Source organism: Streptopelia decaocto (genome assembly GCF_964273445.1).
Source record: "Streptopelia decaocto genome assembly, chromosome: 13".
Lineage (NCBI taxonomy): Eukaryota > Metazoa > Chordata > Aves > Columbiformes > Columbidae > Streptopelia > Streptopelia decaocto.
The window spans coordinates 15,397,809-15,412,585 of record NC_138668.1 but is presented as its reverse complement, the minus strand read 5'-3'; positions in this window follow the sequence as shown (position 1 = coordinate 15,412,585).

The following is a 14,777-nucleotide window of genomic DNA, read 5'->3' as shown; positions in this document are numbered from 1 at the left end:
TGGCTCCAGTGTCGCAGTGTCCGCTGGCGTGCACAGGGACAGCCTGTGCAAGACGTTGATCCTTGCAGCAGAAGACACAACGCAGCTCCTTCTAGAAGTGCATCCTGGAGGCAGCGGGCTCTGGTGAGGATTTCTCACTCGCCACCAAAATCTGCGAGTCTTTGAGTATGATTCAAATTCACTGAAGTCATTGCCAAGATTTCCAGTAGTTTTCTGGGCTGTGGACCAATCCTGCTTAGTCCAGTCCAGTTATGTGGGTGTAGGGGATGGTGAAGCATCCCACTTTTTTTCTATCAGTGTATGTCGACTCTCAGCCATTTGTACTCATTTCATTTTCTCCAAGATGACTCACAGCCAGGAGTTCACTGTACTTGTCTCAGGCTTTGGGACTTTGGGCTCAAACTGGAACTATCCACAGCTACTGGAAAAGAGAGCCTGGCATGTAGGTTAAACCACTTATAAATGATGGCATGGCTGAGGCAGCCAAGCTCTGTTTCAAAAAGAGACTTAGTCACTTCAGAAATGAAACCGCACTGAAAATGTTCCCCTTGCCGAGGTCCAAATGTTTTTCAGACATTACCTAAGCCATCAGGCTCTGATGGGACAGACTACCGCAATCCCCTTTGCCAGTTGTGGGTCATTAATGTGCAGAGGAGAAGGGATTCGATTTTCAGACTATTCCGGAGACAGCGAGTTTCTATTGCAGTTGGTGTTCAAACTTAACCTGCAAATCATCCAGAATTGACGGTGGGTTGTGGCCTATATTTAGCTATATTTTTGCCACAAAACTGGTCAAACTCGCAGTGTTTCCAAGGGAAAAAGGAAGGAGTGGAGCTTGCAGTCTCCATTTTCTAAATCAGTGATTGTATATCTGAGAGCTTCAGAAAACTGATCAGAGAAACTAGCAAAGAAGAAAAACCACTTGCATGAATGTAGGGTGAATGTCAAGGCACCAGCTCAGTTTCAGTATCTTTTTATACACTGAGGAGAAAAACGGTACGAGATAAGCAAGTTAGTCGCTTTAGCAGGAAGTCATTGCTTTCTCTTTTGCTCTCAGAGCAGTGCCTCTGAAATTAATTGGTGACTCCTTCGTAATGGAGATAGATATAAATAAAGAGGTTTATGCTTTGGAATGGAGCACAAGCACATGCCTTTTCAAAAGGAAAGTCTCATTGTATTCACTGTTCACAGCGTTCGGTGGGTCTACTTGCCAAAATAACCGTCAGGAACCCAAAGTGAGGAAGGACCTCTGAGGCACCGAGTCTGTCATTCTAGGTCCTCTCTCCCTTTTGCTTTTCTTCTGTGATATGTAGTTGGCTGGGAGTTATTCAAAGGTACCTTCAGAAGATCAAAGTCAGATCCAGTCTTTATATAACAGCATTCATGCCTCTGCTATTCAGGTTATGCAGATATTAATGAGGTGTGTTTTATATGGCCTGACATTCATGTCTTCTGTTTACTCTGATGAGATTGTTCTGCTCTCCCTCTCCTTGTAATAAGCAACAGAGTCTCCGAGATCATGTTCCACAAAGACATTTTTCCACTTTAGGATTAGCAGGCGCAGAAGTAGGAATGATAATTTTAACAGGTATGCGACATCAGGGTCTTGTGTCTGATGCCTTCAGAGCGGCGCATTCTCTGCTGCTTCGCCTACTCTATATTATCACAGGTTTCAGGCTAACACACACATTTCTTGCCCTTTTATCTCTCTAATTGTTTTCACAAGTTCATTAATGATTTTGCAAAAGCTGCAGTGAAACTAAATGACATGCTCATAAACCTTTAAAGGAGAATTCAGCCGGCCGGTGATGGGAAAAGTCTCATTAGTCTTTTCAAATGGCTCCCAGCAGGTTTTCCTACAGACTCAAACTTGCTAGGTGCATAAATATGCTTCTCTAATTCAATTGTCTGTGCTGATTGTGTGACAACCGAAGTTTGCTCTGCTTCAAGCAGCCACTAATGAACACCTTTCTAAAGCAGATGTTCTGAGAGCCAGAACCGGGCTGAATTCTGAGGGTCTTTTGCAATCTGTGGACTGTCTTGGGCTACTGATGTCACCTACGTTTTGTTTCCAAGAAAATCCTCTTTGGAAAGAGGATTTTTTGGTAGCTCTCTGGAAAATCTCTGCGTTTCTCTCTGAGCTTGGATTATTGAGGTGATGATTATATAGTATTCATAAAATATAGGATGGCGAGGGGGTTTTGCTGGGACAAGGACTCAGCCGGGGCAGAGCAGGATGGGCTCTGGGTGCAGGGACATCCAGGGGAACAGGCCCAGAGGGCTCAGGGCCTCTGCAAAGTGCAGGGGACACCCCGAAGTGCCAGGGCAGCACATCCCCACCCGCCCTCATCTCAAAGCTGACCTTTCTATGCTGAGAGAATGATTTTGCAAGTCTTGAGAGTGCTTTCCTTTGAGCTCTTTGAGATGAGGATATTGCTTCCAAACGAACCTTAGTTGAAGTATTTGATTTCAGTTTTGTATGTGGAGCTAATTTATGTGACACAATTAAAATACATTTTATTTATACAATAAGAACTTAGAACTGGAGTAGGTGATTAAAACAACTGAACAGACTCTTCTCAAACTTTAACTTTGCTAAAAGCATAATGATCCTTTGACATGATATTCTAGTTGGGCATTTTTGAAAGTAAGTTAAATATGAGGATGCATTTTAGATAAACCATTTACCGCACAATCTCTATTTTATGTCTAACACTAGAGACCTTGAAAGAGTTTTAATTGGACTAGGCAGGGGATACTAATATATGTTTTGGGCCTTATTTCTCAGAGTTGGCTGAATGAAGTAGAACTGTCTGGTAGTGTCACTCCAAAGGGGTGAAAACCCCCTCTGGCTGTGTTCATTGTGTGTCACATTGTCACCTCTCCATGTAAAGCTACCAGCACCAAACCAACATTCTCACATTAGGAAGTGAGTAGTCCTTAGTGACACAGAGAAAAACAAACCCTTTTCCCCAAGGAAGCAAAATAAGCACATTCGAACTCAAAACCAGAAACCAAACTGCATCGAGTTGGGCTCGTGACTGACAAATCGCTTGGCTTAGCACACAGCAGAGCCCTGAGACAGCCCTGTAACGCAGCAGCGAGCACAACTGTGATGTACGTGCCTTGTACAGGCCTCTCTTGCAAAAGGGATTCAGCTGTAACTCTGTTTTTAAGGCCTCGCTTTGTCTGAGGCTTTGCCTGAAGTTGTAAATGGCTATTTCTGGTTGTTATAACTGACAGCTGTCGTACCCTGCACTTTTGCACAGCGATGCGTGGATTGCGGTAAAGTGCAACCGTCAGCCCTGGCTAGCCCAGAACACAACGCACGTCTGCTGACATTTAACCTGAACTCTGCTGAAAAGAGCAAAGACCTTCCCAGTGTTAATTGCTCAGCTGAAATATCTGGGGCTGGATGCTGCATACGTGGGACTCTCCTGACCATGGCAAGCGCTGGCCGAGCATGGCCAGAGCGTGGAAGGGCTGTTACCCCTCCACAGCCTCTGCGTCTGGGCAGAGCTGGGGATCCTCCTCCTCTCCTCCCCAGGGCCCACCGGTGCCACTGTCCCCATCTGCGCATCCCCATTAGCTTCACTGGCTGGATGGGCTCCCATCACTTTGTGGTTTCTCTGGGATCAGATTGAGAGCTCAGTCGTAGAATCATAGAATTATTTTGGTTGGAAGAGACCCTCAAGATCATCGAGTCCAACCATAACCCACCCCTGACACTGCCCCATGTCCTGAGAACCTCATGTCCGTCTGTCCAACCCTCCAGGGATGGTGACTCCAGCACTGCCCTGGGCAGCCTGTTCCAATGCCCCACAGCCCTTTTTCCTCGTGTCCAATCTGAACATTCCCTGGTACAACTTGAGGCCGTTTCCATCTGGTCCAATGCTTTGCAGAAAGGGAGGCCACAGTGAAGTGCTGGTTTCTACAGGTCTCCCAAACTGGATTTTGTTGGGCTCCATCTGAAACTGCAGAAACAGGATGCTAAGTTTCCATTTTAAAATCTGTTTGGCCAATCTGGTTTATTTTGCAATGAATTATTCAGGGTACTGGATGAAACTCCTCAAAGTTTGTTGTTGTTGTTGTTGCTGCTGGTTTTTTGTTTGTAAAAATGTTGGAATCTTGACCTGACTTGTTGGAATTAACTGGGGAAAGGCAAAGCTCTTCTTTTTCGCAGAACAAAAAAAGGCCACACAAGTCTTTGGAGCTCTCATTATCTGAAAGACACAATTTTCAGTCACTCATCACTTTGGCTATTTTAGTAATTTTTTTTAGTGTCTAGCTTTGATTCATTGTTCTCAGTTTCTGTAACAGCAAATTTCTCCTTTCTGACAGCATAGTAATGCTGCTGCATTTGTGTGTGCGAAGTGTTCTGAAATCTTTGCATATGAGGTACAGTTCAGTGGAAAGTCCTTTTGTTACACATGAGAAAATAATTTGCAATTAATTAAGTTATTGGATGAATTCCTCCTTTGTTCTGTCTGAAAATGGCCCGTGAGCAGATTGTTAAGTTCTCAAACGATTCATTACAACAAATTGTTTGTGGGTTTCTTCCCTAGATAATTCCTGGTCTGACCAGAACTAACAGATCACGATGTATGGGTGGAATTAATAATTTCTTAGTTTTTTGAGTGGCTAATGTATGGAGAGAGGTTCCTCACTGAGTGAACGGCAGGTAGCACAAGACATGACTGAGAACTTGCTCTTGATCTGTGCTTTAAGCTGAGCTGTTGGGCTGTGACCTGAGTTTTCATTGTTTGGAGGGAGTGAGCCCAAGGAGTAGAGGGTGGGTGCGTTGAGTCTTGTTTCCAGGTGACATTTGCAAAGCGGGGTGTCTGTGTGCAAGAAGAGGTTGCGTACTGGGATCTACAGGGGCTAATCCCACCCCCCTAAAACGCAGTTTATAAACTCTCAGATATAATAAGTGAGAGGAAAAAAATATGGAAAATTCTTTGGTGGAGGAGGGAGAGGAGGGAAAATGCATAACGCTGTATGGCCAGGATCTGAGGTGTAGGCCAGCAAAGACACAAGGACGGGAGCCGGGACAGACACGTCGTTGGTAGGAGTTGTGTGGCAGAGCGCTTGGGTGCCAAATCATCACCCAGCTGGTCCAGCTACTAAATGTTGCAGGAGCTGGAAAAATGAATGAGAGTGTAACAGAAAATGCCATTGACCGTGCCAGCAACTGGAAAGGGCTGGACTGAGCGGTGTGATGCTGGCAGCCCGTGCCGCCACTGCTGCAGCCACAACCCTGCGTGCTCCTTGCTGTCAGATATCTCGAGCCACTTTCCTCTGCTCTTGGTATTTGGAAACAGCACAGGATGAAAAAAAAGTGAGGCCAGTTTTTGCTTTATTGCATTCTGTTGCTTTCTGCGTGTGATGACTTTGTTGTCTGACTCAGTATAAACGCTGGCTGCAGCATTTTCTGTACTGTGCTCTAAATCTTGTTTTTACTCCCTTCTTCCTCTCATTCCGAACAGTCGCATGTGGCTCCACTGACGTGTGCCTGTGCGGGCTCCCAGTCGGCTGTTAACACAGAAGTGAACACTGGCTAATGAAGATGGAGGTGTTGGCATTCAGACTGTTGCTGATTTGCTCGTCTGTGGTCTCGATATCTTTGTTCCCCGTTAAAACCGACTAGGCAGCATATGCCGCAATGTTCACTTTGTCAAGATGTTGGCTGTCCTTCTAGATTAGTGCAGCTCCCAGACAAACTGCATCGGCATCAACAATTAGTTCATTCTGCCTCTGTTAATTAAAATAAGCTGAGACTATTGCATGTTATCGTGGCTTCTAAAAGCATACATGTGTCTATCAGCCTGTTCCCATGGCTGATCTTTGTTGACTGATGCGTGTTGTGTCTGCATAAAGGTTGCTAAATCTGGAGTGAAACAGGAACAACAATTAGTGACACCCAGAAGATTTCTTGCTTCTCAGCTGACTCTGGCTCAGCGGCAGCTTACAGCTCTACCATCTCTTGTGTGAAACATTAAAATTAAAGAGTTGTCCCTTGTTGCTTGGGTGGTGGAGTGAGAACCGAGGCAGAAGTCAGCAGATGGCACTGTTAGACCCTGCTGGGAGGCAGGGCAGGGACAGCTCTGGAAGGTCTTCTTGGCTCCTCTCCTGGGTGAATTTCTCCTAAGCGGCAGGTGGACCTTTTGCCCCCTTCACCTCTCCTGCCGGGTCTGGTGGTGAGGCGGGGGAACGCGTCACTCGTGTTTCAGCAGGGCTTCCTGCTGGAAGGGTCCCACCTCTGACCGTGCTTTGCCACCTCTGCTCCGGGACCAAGTCAGACAAGGCAGCTGGCATCGGCTCCACAGACACCTTCCTCCGTGCAAGACAACCGATGAAAGTGCCTGGCTGGGCTGCAGGGGGACAGGAGGTGACATTTCAGTTTTGATTTCTGAGCAGGTCACTGGGGCGTGTTTGAGGGAGCAGCACGGGGACAGCACGCTGTGCAGATTGGCACCGGGCTTTTCTGGGCAAGCCTGGCTTGTTCTGCGTGGCAGAAACTCTCTGATACTTCAAAATTGCAATATGACCTTATGAAGAAGAGCCAGTTCTGCACTGCTGCTGAGATAGCCTCATTTCCTAAGGGCTGGTTCCTAGAAAACTAACCTGTATTGCTGTGAATTGAGGATTTGTGGTTTAACGGTTATCATGGGAGCAGCTCCAGGAATCCCTCTGCGCAGTCACCATCCTGCACAGGCTCTTCTCTGAGCAAGGCCTTTGTTCCAGTTCGGGAGCAGACACCGAGCTTGACATCACGTTCATCTGTCCCTGCACTGTAATAGTGTCAGCAACATTCAGTACTTTGGGGATTTTTGACTGCTGACTTTCAATGACATCTGGAGCAATCTCCATGGCCAATGTGAGATACTCCTCTATGCTAAAGAATATAAAAAAACACTGTTGCATTTAATATATTAGAGTATATGAGACACAGCAGCAGTTTGTGTAATTTATTGGGAAGACAACAACGTGCCATAGCCTGTTCTGTAAATATAAGCACGAACAAATCATGCTGCATCCCACTGTAAATTTCCTTTGATGCTGAAGTGTCTAAATTAATAAATGCAGCAATAATGGATTAATTCAAACAATCAGCTCTATCACAAGCTACTTGGTCAGTAAGACAGGGCACACTTGGCTGCTCTGACAAGGATATAGCACTGCAGATGATGGTGACATGGGACAGAACCACATCACTTAGGGTATGGCCTGAAGCCCTGGAGTTTGCAGGATGTGGTTAGTCCTGGGGAGGCTGGAGAAAGGGGCTGACTCCGTTTCTGTGCTTTAGACCACCCTCTCTGCACCACTTCTGCATCTATTAGCAGCAACCACTCCTTGGCCTCACTTTTTTAAGATGTATCAGGCACAATATAGGTGATTCCTATGTTGTAGTATCTGGATTGTCTTGTATTGGATTCTTATTCACTTTTACTGTCTTCTTTGTATCTGGAGGGTGGGAACAGGGAGAATTGCTCTCAGTTTCTTTGGACAGATTACCGAACAGTGAGAAACGAACACGCATTTTTAAAACCACTATTACTTTTTGCTTGCGATGAGGCTGACAGAAAAGCTGGCTGATGGGAGGCAGCGTGGCGTGTCTGTTAGCACATCTCGTACAAAGTTTGATGTAGCCAGCTGGCAAACACCAGCGCCTCTCCTGAGCTCATAGCTTACCCTGTTTGTGTTGACATTTCTGGCAAGGAAAGGTAAAGAGTTATTCCAGCTGCAATAACCTGTGAGGTCTCTCTTTGTGTTTCTCTTCATTTGCCTGGAATTAAAGTCTCACTCAGCAGGAGCGATTCACATGCCAGCATTTGCCAGTGTTAGCGCTGCCCGGGGGGACGTGCAGCAGGAGGATGCTGTGGGAGATGGCACCTGATCTGCTCCCAGTTCCATAACTGCACACAAATCCACACAGCTTACACCTCCCTTTCCTCACTCCTAAAACCTGACTTTGTTTTGACCTGGCTCTCTCCAAACACGGCACGGTGCTGCAGTCCCCATGTGAGCCCTGCGTGTTGCAGGAGAGGCAGGTGTGGGGATGCTCAAGGAGCTCCTGGAGAACAGGAGGCTGAGGGGAGACCTCTCTCTCTACAACTGCCTGAAAGGAGGTTGGAGCATGGAGGGCATTGGGCTCTTCTCTCAAGTAGCAAGCGCCAGGAGCAGAGGAAACGGCCTCAAGTTGTGCCAGGGGAGGTTGAGGTTGGATGTGGGGAACAATTTCTTCCCCAAAGGGCTGTGGGGCATTGGAACAGGCTGCCCAGGGCAGTGCTGGAGTCACCATCCCTGGAGGGTTGGACAGACGGACATGAGGTTCTCAGGACATGGGGCAGTGCCAGGCGTGGGTTGTGGTTGGACTCGATGACCTTGAGGGTCTCTTCCAGCCAAAATGGTTCTTTGATTCTATAAATGAGTATCTTGGCCACATGTCCTTGCACAGGGACTTGCTGGTTTTGCAGGGAGGGCTCCCTGCTCCCATGGCTGTCACCCTTCTCAGCCCATTCACAGCATTCTGTGCTTGTGCTGTTTGCACTTTGGAGTCAATTGGGATTGTTTTTTATTGCTTGTTTGGTGTTAACTGCTAGATAACATAGAGAAGCTTCACCTGAACTTTTGCCCAAACGCAAGGGATGTTGCTGATGGGCAAAGGCTGTGTAAAAACACCCTGAACTCTGAAGAAGCTGACGGTGGTTTCCTTTGAACTATCAGAGTCCATTTCAGCTTCAGATGCCTTTGCACACAGCCCTAGACTTTATTGTTACTATTGAGGTCTCTGGGCCTGACTCTCTTCTCCTGCCAGACTTACCCTGAGCTGAGACTGAAATTATTTTCCTCTTGATTGTTATATGTCAGAGAAAGACCCAAATCTGATTTCCAACATGAACCTAGTATATATATCAAAACAAAACCAAAACCAAAAAAAAAAAAAAAGGAAACAAGCCCAAACTGACAGGTCTTTTGCAATACAGTGGAGATATAGGGCAAAATTGGTTGGAGTTATTAGGAAGCTTTGCTTTCATTGCAATGGTCTTTGGATAGAGGGTATAATGGCATGGCATTTTGTCTTAGCATATGAAGCCTTATTAAAAATATAGAGTGGATGTGGGATATTAGACTGCTTTTTAAATGATAAAAGAGCCAGTGCTGATGTCTGAAGAACATTTTATTTCATTTTAGATGTCAGAAAAAAATCTACTGTTTTAGCAATCGAAATTTTGCTGAACATAGTTCTGATTAAATGCTTTGTACTTTGAATTGCTGCTGTGGTTTAGGTGGAATACATCAAGTAGTTCTGTCATTATCTGATGTTCTTTAATAGACTTAACTGGAGCCTTATTTATGGATCAAATATATGGGCCAAATAGCAATAAGAAATCCTTCTTCTTTCTGACAAGATGATGTACATACCATTTTCCCCACCCCAAGAAAGGAAAGGATACTTGTTCTTCCTACCATGTTGGATATGTTGTAGAGGGTGATGGACAGTGCACTTGCTCCTGCATATGTGCAATAGTAAGGCCATGATAGCACTAGTTAAAAAGTCCACGATTAAACTTAAGAAGAGGAAAATGCTTAAAAAGTGGCGATAAAACTATGACTGAACCAGAGCTGATTTTTGAATCACTGCAGCAGAAGCATCAAGGCTCTGAGGAAGAAAGTTCTGTCTTAACTCCTTGGCGTTTTTAGCCAAGCAGATGTTTGGGGATGGCAAGTCTTCCTGAAAACTTATTGATAAGACCAGCTAAATAAATTTATATAGTTTCAAAGTCATTTTTTCTCCATCTCTCCCACAAAAATAGTTCTTGTTGATATTTCTCTTATTAACCAAGTTTGTCAGGAGATTAGATGCAACACAGTAGTTAATTGCCAAATTTATTACATATTAAGGAACTAGTTATCTAAAAAGAAGTCCTCCAGACAACTGTTAAGGTCTGGAGAGGGCATTTTCTCATTGTGTAGGAGGTAAACTTCCGTTTGAATCAATAGTTAGTGTTCCGTAGCAGGGTCCCAGGAGCTATGTGAGTTATTGATAAGAGGGTTTAGTTGTCTTTGTTTCAAGTATTTTGTTATTTATATTTCTGAGTCCCCCCAAAGCAGTAAATTGTCAGGCTTGGTTGAAGTGTTAGTAGTTCTGCTGTCAGATCTAGTGAATCAGGTTGCGTGGCTCCTCAAACAAGTTTGAAAGCCTTCACACCTTCATGTGTCGCTGCTTGGAGCCTTTGTCAAAACCATCTGAGGTGATGTTGACGTTAGAGTTGTAAAAGAGAAGAAACAGCTCTTAATGCTGACAGCATGGGACGCTGTGATGCTGAAGCGATGGACTGAATCGTGGTATGAATGGTTTGTAAACATATAAAGGTCTATGGTTTTCCATGTTTGGGTGGGACCTCTGCGCAGGTACCCAGCTTGAGCAGCATTTGGCTTGGCATATTTCCCTCATGTAGTAAATAATAGAGCGAACCCACCACCAAACTCTTTTAAGTCACACTTCTCTTTAAGAAATCTAAATGTTGTTCTGCCATAAGCAGAACCCCCCCGCGACAGCAACCTCGAATAACCAAGAGGCCAGAAGATGAGAGCCACCGCTTCTGACGTTCCCATGATCTTGTCAGCCCTTGGAAGCCACTGGTGGCAGGTACTGACTCAATCTGTGCTGGACCACACCGGTGCGAGAGTTGAGGGGGGCAGATCCATGTGCAAGCGAGTTGTGATGGACCATGCAGAGAGTTGCTGGAAAATGCTTGTGAAGCCTTTTTTTCTCTCTGGCATGATAAGTAAACAAAAATAATGTCTCGTCCTTGAGAGCTGACAATGTGCCTTCACAGAGAGGAGAGGAAATTACAAAATTAAAGGAGACCCAAAAGATTTCACTCTCTCTCCAGCATCGTATGTTTCCTTAGGCTTTGCTCCAGTGCTTGCATTGTCTGTACTGTTAATAATACTCTGTTTTCCCCTGGAAGCCAGCTAGTTTTATATTCTTGCCTCTATTTAAAAATGTGACCTTTAGCTTTTGAGCTTTCATAATTGCTATTAATCTGTTCAATAAGGAAAAACAATAGAAAGGGCAAAAATTATAATCTGGTCTGTCTGACTTCAGGCTTTGACCTTAGTATTTTCTCTTTTAGAAGCGCATCTCCCCCACCCTTGGGAATGCCGTCCCCTGCCTGGGGTGCTCGTCCTGTGTGCACCCGCTGCAGCCTGGGGAGAAGCAAACAGGCTTCCTCTTGTTTCTAATTAGGCCTCAGTGTCCTGCCCTTCCCACTGCCTTTTTGACCTGCTATTTGTATTCGGGAGCCACAGTCGTCCTCCGGCTCAACCTCCTGCGCCCAGGAGGCCCCTCGGTGTCAGGCGTTCCCTGGAGCTGCGCCTGGGGTCTGGCTTTACTATTCAGAACCTCAGACTCAGTCAATGCAAGATGCTAGTCCTGTGATCAAAGCTGACCCTGAACTACCTTGTACTTTCTTGTATGCCTTGCAATTTCAGAGAAAAATGCATAGTTTTAAAACTCCAGATATCTGAGTGACAGGAAGTTGGTTTTTCAACCCTTTTCAAGTAGTTTCACTCTGCCACTTCTCCCAAGGGGGCTGCAGACCAGTCTTTGTCCATCAAGAGTCCCACTTGCAAAACACCTCGTATTATAATACAGAACAAAGTGAACAAATATTGAAGAGAAAGCTGGAGGCCAGAAGTAAATGCCTTTTCTCTCATCTTAGCCATGTATACCATGAAAGCATCTTTCCAGCACCTAGTGCTTGAGTAAGTCTCCTCTTTAACGCCTGAAAGCTCTGCTTGCCTCTGACTTGCTGGCTGACTGAACTTGGGCTGCCTGTGTCTCCTTCCAGGATAACAGCCAGGAAATTATTACAGTGCAATTTAAAGACCATAAAACACAGGACGAGCAGATGGCAGGTCACGTCTCCTTCCCATGAGCAGTCTATGTCACTGTGGCACTGCCCCAGCGCATGCTGAGCCAAGCTTACCAAGTCCAAACAAGAAGCATCACCAGTGGAAATGATGTCTGTCAAGGCAACATCCCACCAGCACAGACCTTACGACTGTGACAAAGAATTTGGGCATTGGCAAGAAGCTTTAGTGACAATGAACTCCAAATACCTGCTGCTAAGATAATCACAATGATCTGGCTGCCAGCTTTTTCCTAATGTGCATTTTCTAATTCATTGTGGGAGGCAAAATCCTTTGACTGGTGGAATGAAGACGTGGCACTGTGACTATAATTTACATTGTTAAATAGCTGGAAGGAGCAGCTATCAAAAGCTGGAAATCCTACCCAAAGCAGAATGGCTGCCTTCACAGATTATTCCTTTTTTTTTTTAAGACAAGAAATCAGTGTTTTCTTTAAAAGGAATTCCTGATGCAAGGGATCCTTAGTTCTGTGAAAGGGACTAAAAAACCAGATGTCCCAGCTGCAGGATTTGCTGTGGTTCTGTTCCCCGTCTGATCTTTCTGAGGCTGCCATTGGAGGAGTGGATCTTACCATCCGCCTCTCTGGACTCCCGAGCTGTTCAGAGACAAGATGCTGGAATAGCCATTATGGTCATTCCAAAGATGAGGTTTTCAAGCAGATTAATTTCTGTTTAACTGGGAAACTCAAACACAGCTCTGTCATGCAATGGCCCTTGATGCAGCAGTCAAAATGATTTGCCTTGTCCTTTCAGCATTAATTACAAGACACCTCTTCTCCTATGAGCAGCACTTGGCTGAAGAAGGCTGAATGTCACCTATCAATCAGCGGCACAGTTGGGTTTATTTGATGCACTGGGACACACCATGGTGTAAAAATGATCATCGTTCCTTTACTGCTAGTGGTACCAGAACTAAATAAGGATCTGGGATCTGAGACTCAGAAATTTCTTGACAGAATGGCGTTAGTAGTTTGATAGGAAAGTATCTCCCTAAAAAAATGAGGAAAACGCTACGTCTAAATGAGCAACTGAGCTCTGACAGCAGAGCCAGCAGGTAAGTGATGTGTACTAGGAGAAACGCAGCTATCCAGAAATCATTCTTTAGTCAGGTTCTTTTCAATTAATGAAGATTTTTCTTCCCTTTACACTCAAAGCCGCCCTTTTTCCCCCGCCGAGGTGAGGGTGCAGCTCAGGAGCTCAGTCCACCTGGCTTGCATGAGACTTTCTCGTGCAGGTTTGGATAGCACATGAGAAACCACTTTCCTCATTCCCCTTTAGGTGAAATCTGCTGTAACATCACACATGTGCCTGTGCCCGGCTGTGCTTGGCTCCCTTGTTGGCAAACCCCTCTGAAAGCAGACGCTGGTGAGCAGCTCCTCGCTCCCGTCTGCACAAGGCCCTTTCAAGGGCAGGTTTGAGGCACGTTTGCAGAGGCATGCGTTGCTGCTTGCTGCTCACGCTGAGGAGTAAATTGGATTTGCCTGTCTGCAGCTGCTTTTGGCACCTTTCACTAGTGCAGAAATCCCCATTGTGATCTGTGAAAACATAAGCACCAAAAATCTTTCATTTTCTAAGAAATATTCCCGGGCAAAATGTCACCTTTCATATAGGCTGGCTGAACTTGGGCAATTGTAGAGTTTATCCAACAGGGAGCATTACAGTTTGCACTTTGCATTTCTAAGAATTGAATTTGCTAAATGGAGCACTTCCCACTGACAGAGCCGGGGTTGTGCTGTGGGTTTTTTTTGCAGCTGGAAGCTGTTTTTGCCTGTATCACAGAGCTCCTTAGCCCTGTTGAATCTGGCTTAGTGTCTCTCAAGGGATGGAGGAAGGGTTGCTAATAGCTTTCCAACCCACTTTAGTCTCTCTCTTCATAATGCAAACTCTCAGCAAAACAGGCTTGAGCGAGGTCTTTGACCTGGATGACTTTTTGCTAAATAAGTTAGTAATGCTCTAGTTAGCAAAATCTCTTATCCCCTGTGGATGTGTTCAAACTTACTGGTACATTACAGCAGGGCTGGGACAAAGATAATGTGAGAAATGTTAAGAGAGGAGTCGTGTCACTTTTAAACCTTAATGCAGCCAATACCCAACACACATAATCAGGCGTTGCAGGGAGATAAAGAAATATTGTGACCTGAATCAGAAAAATCTGTCATTTTCTCACAGAGAATCTGCAACTGGTTCATTTTTCTCTCTCTCACAAACAGACAGAATAAGCTGTGCCCCTTCAGAGAATGGGTTGACTTTGGCTTTCAAGGAGAACATTTGTTTTTTCTACATAAAATTTATTAATAAGTGTGTTTTCCACAGCAATCTTAGTTTGTAAAAATGGCTATTCTAGGGTTTTTAGATTTTTTAAAGACTTCTGTGGAAGTTTTATGCTGTAGGGTCAGGCAAAAGGAAACAGGTACATGTAAAAACTTACCACAAATTCTTCCAGACTGGACTTGTTTTTCAAAAATGCTTTTTCTTATTCCCATCATACAGCGAAATGAATTTTTAGATGACAGATCCGGGGCTCTGACAGGCATCTCATCTCATACTGAGGCCAGTGACAGTCTGAAAGAAATTGCTCATCTGAGTCAACAGTCAGCTTCTCCAATTGTGTTTGTCTCCAGCGCTAATTTCATTTCTTTACTCGGTTTTCCTGGAATCTGAGCACACACACAGCCCTGATAAATAACTGAAGCCGGCAATAAAGATAAAGGAAAGTTCTACACTCCAGAGGTCAAGCTAGCCTCCAAATCATATTTGCCCTAATGGAGAACAAATTCAACACTACCAAAAGTCAAATGAATGTTTAGTCACCTGAGAAAATACCATTATAAGCTG